We start from the raw sequence: 4,875 nt of genomic DNA on the forward strand, positions 1-4,875 counted from the left end.
AATTTTGGGAGCATATGAACTCCGATTTCAGCGAGCTTATAGTCAAACTGAGCGTCTCGAAAATACGAACCCAACGATTCCAAGATCAACCCAATCCGAGCCCAAATGAGTCTGAATCAAGGGTTCAAAGCGCTGTTGGAAGGTTCAAACCGCAATTTGAGTTACCAAACGGTCTCCGATTTTGACGAGCTTATACTCGAATCGAACGGCTCGACGAGAAGAATCCAACGAGCCCCGAGCTCATGACTTAATATTAGTAGGGATAAAAAAAATTTCTTTCAATGATTTGGCCACGAGCTTCATTACATTAAATGTTTAATCCTACAAAATATTAATGTTGTTATATTTTTTGTATATATTTTTAAAAGAAATAATTTAAATAGTTTTTATTCTAAAATAAACGTAATTTTTTAAAATCCATTTTAAACTTTCTTTAAAAAATTCATTATAGTTACATTAACAATAACAACGTCATCAGAAGGATCATATTTTATATTCAAATTATCTAAGAAGACTCACTCTAATCTTATTTGTCCCTAGGGCTATTAGAATTTGGTCATGGGTCGGGTTTGGGTTCAAGTTCAAACTGGAACTAACCCGGCACTATTTGACCCTACCTGAATAATACCTGTTTTTTAAAACAGGTCTGTTTTTCGGATCTGAATCCGATCTGCTTCAGGTTCGGGTCATGATCAACTCGACCCGACCCGTAAGTTTGTCGCCACGCTTATTGAGCCAATCCCATAAATCTGCTGCAGGCCCTTCATTCTCGTGCTTATTCAACCCATCCTATAAATTTGTCGTCATCTACCCTCCGTTCGCATGCTTATTCACGAAGCGACTCATGCGAGACGAGCGACGGAGCGTGGGATGCACTGCAGCCTATGGGCTGAGTCCGTCCAAATGCATCACGACTCATGCAAGATGAGCGCCGGAGCATGACAATGAGTTTTTGGTCGGATTTTCGGGTCAATCCGAATCCGACCAATTTTTACAAATGGGTTGAAAACCTAACTCAAATCCAACCCGTTTATCAAACAGGTTCACCCTAATCCGTAAATTTTTAATCAGATTTATGTCAGATTTTCCAATCTGCTCAAATATTGACATCTCTATTTCTCATTGGTGCTGCTAAAAAAACTTTATATAAATATTTAAAAAATTATCATTCAAATTACTAATTTAATAAAAAATATTTGTACATAATTATAATCTTAAAAAAAAATGACGTGGGAACAAGTTAGCGAAACTCGCGACTTGATTGGACGATTCATCGCATTAGGAGAAGCCTCACCCACTTTGATACGTTCCATTGGGTCCAGAAGATTAGGTTATTAATAAGTAATAATGTGGCTGTTGCAGAGTGGACACAGGCAACGTGGTAGAGCTTCTCCGTCGATCTCTTGTCCCTTGTCAACACCTTAATTGATAAAGATGGAAGAAAACAGCCAAATCAATTAAGAGAGCACAAAGAGAAACTGAACGGGATGGCTTTGGAGGGAGTGCAGGCACTGTTCCCATGACCGTGCGATGACAATTGCATGTGCGATGGCTGAGAAATTTGGGCATAGTAATTAGTTTTTAATATTCAAATAATTAATTAATTTTTTTTAAAGCTAATGAGATAAGTTCGAAGCTTTATATTTTGATTATTATTTTAAAATTTGAATAAAGAATGATTACATGTGCTTCACATTCACATATAATGTTGTTAAATATCTTATCTTCAATCATTTTATTTTTCATTTTTTTAGAAAATTTGGGGTAGAACTTAATCTAATAATTATGAAAAAAATTTAGAAGATAGTTTCAAACAAATTATAAGTTAACATATTTTAAAATTATGTAGTCATTGAGCTTCAATAAAAATGAGCAAAAAATGATCTTTATTCTTTCCCTATTTTTGAAAAAAAAAATTTATTCTAAAAAGAAAATGAAGCCAATATTTATTTATGAAGGTCATGAAAGTCTCATGCAGAGATGAAGAAATTATTCTGTGCAGAGCTCGGATGCAGAACGTAGTTCAAGACTAACCGGAATGTGTCACATCAGCAGTACCGAGCCACAGTAACGAGTAGTATTGAGCGCGGTATTGACCAAAGGGGTGACGTGGCGCATTTGAATTAGTCTCCGAATGACGTTTGACATCCGTACAACATAGAATAATTAATCATGAAAATGATATCACCAAAATAAATGATTTCAATTTTAATCCTTAAACTAATATTAAATCTTATATAATTATATATAATATTAAAATTGAATATTCAAATTCTCATGAAAATACAATCAAAATGATTTTTTACATATTATATTATGTTGTTTCCTATAATTTCAAAAGAAATTCTTTTATAAAAATATGTAAATTTATAAGACTGCAAAACAAATTTGTTAGAATTTATAGATATATATTATAATAACCTCAATCATAAGTGGAGGAGTAATTCATTATATAAATATGAAAAAAAAAGAAAAAGAAAGGGGATAAAGAAGAGCTGCTTTGGTTTGTGTGGGGGCGAAGGAAACGCTTGTCTTTTATTAGTGGTGGATGCTGTCGATACAAACAGGAAAGACGCAGAAGAAGTTAACGTGAACCAAGAAAAGAGGGGAGGAGGGGATAGTGTGACGCGGGAATAACGTTGAAAGAGGTTGAGGACTTTGAGAGATGTGAAATGATGGCGAAGCAGCAGAGAGAGAAAGGAAGAAAGATGGGAAAGCTATTCTCCGTGTTAAATGGAAAGTAAAAGGCACAGCTAATTTAATAAAATCTTCTTCTCACCACCTTCACGGCAATAGTTCCGAGAGTGGGGCGCAGGAGACTCTGCTGCCTTTTCCACCTTTTTTTTCCTGTCTTTCACTTTCTCGAAATAGGGCACAATCGCTCCTCTCCCTTTTTTTTATTTTAAAATAAAAGTTATTAAAATATTTATTTAACTTTTTTTAGAAAAAAGTAGATATAATGAAAGTTTTTATAGGGGTGTCAAACGGATCGGTTGGTCGGATTCGGGTCAAATCCGAAATTGACCTGTCATTATTCGGGTAAACTCGAACCCGACCCATTTTTTAAAAAGGGTCGATTTTTCGGATTAGAATCGGACCCGGTTCGGGTGCTGGTCAACCTGACCCGACATGAATGATCCTGGATTGACCCAAAATTGCTAGTTTTTAGGTCAAAAATTGGGTAAAAAAATAGGTAAAAAATGTGTCAATCTTCTGGTCAAATACGAGGTTTCGTGTCAATTTCAAGTCAATTTCGGGTTGCTGGGTCAACCCGAATTAGACCCGATTTTTAAAACGGGTTGATTTATTAAACTCGAACCTGACCTGTTTCGGGTTCGGGTCCGGATTGACCTTAACCAGAATTTTTTTTGATCAGATTCAGGTCGTGTCACAAATTGACACCCCTAAGTTTTTATGCTGAAATATAGTTATATCAGCTACATAAATTTACGAAATTGACACTTGCCAAAACTTTAAGGTTTTTTATATGTATAAATTATTTATTTATATTTCATATTTATATGAAAATATAAGAATAAATGATTATTTCATTTTAAAATAGATAATGATATAACTAAAGATAGTCATCGGCTGGGCCCCAATGACCTTAACAAATATTAAGAGTACTCAATAAGCCTGTTTAATTGGTGATTGATATGTTTTATCATACATAAACGGATGGTTAAGCTAGTTTCGAATTATTTTAAAATAGATAAAAATTTAGGGCCATTTATTTTATGATTGGAATGGTGGAGCCAACCTACATATTGCCTAGATTTGATCACGAGGTGGATAAATTATTTTGTGTGGACGCCTGATCATGTCCTAAGGCCAATCAGAACGCGTCACGTTTTGATTGACCTTCGGATCGTCGACACATAATAAATTCTCCAAGAGCTAAGCTTAAATTACGCAAAGGTTATATTATTATTATTTTTATAAAAAAATTAAAATAATCTAAAGTTTCTTTAATTTAGTTTCTTCATAATATAAGTATTATCTAAAATAATATTTTATATTGTACTTACGATAGAAAATTGATTGTAATTTAGTCCATCAATTTTATAAAATAAATTCTTTTGAATTAATTTTAACTTTTAAGTAATTGAAAGACTAAAAATTAGAGTAGTTTAAAATATTATTTTTATTTAGAGCACGGATTGTAAGAAATTTAATAAATTAATTGGAGCACCGACTTGACCGCCGTGTACAGCAGCATCGTACAGTTTTTTTTAAGTATTTAAATAGGGAGTCTGACGGTACATATAGCTGCAGGAGGGTAACCCCACCAACGCGTGCCACGAGGAGGAAGTAAATAAGGAGACGATGACCACCGGGGAACAATAATTTGCATTGTTCACTGCGTTTTTTTCTTTTTTCTTTTTACTTTTAACGAATTTATAGCAATTTTATTTGCTCGATCAAAATAATTAGAAAATAATAGTTAAATAAAACTATAATTATGATTAGAAAAAAATAATAATTTTTTTTGAATTGTCTGAAATAATAATGTAATTATTATTTTTTTGTTTACATGAAATGTTAATTATGTATAATAAAATAATTATGTAAAAAAACAGAGAGTGGTCCAATTAAAGACTACAGCGTCAGGAGCCGTTGGAACAGCTTCAGGAGCTGTTCCCAGTCATGGCAATAGCACTACCACAACTCTGTAGCGCGGCACCCTTCTCTTCCCACCTCTGCTCGAATGAATGCCATCAAAAATGGCTACGAAAGTAACAGTTGACAAAAATAATTAATAGGGCTGGGGGTGCGGACCCAATGGCCCCACACAAACTGGATCCGAAACTAACTATTTAAAAAAATGTACTATAATTCACTAATTGTCTAATTTTATTTTAATTGATATCATAT

This window comes from Dendrobium catenatum, unplaced genomic scaffold (genome assembly GCF_001605985.2).
Source record: "Dendrobium catenatum unplaced genomic scaffold, ASM160598v2 fragScaff_scaffold_353, whole genome shotgun sequence".
NCBI classification, from domain to species: domain Eukaryota; kingdom Viridiplantae; phylum Streptophyta; class Magnoliopsida; order Asparagales; family Orchidaceae; genus Dendrobium; species Dendrobium catenatum.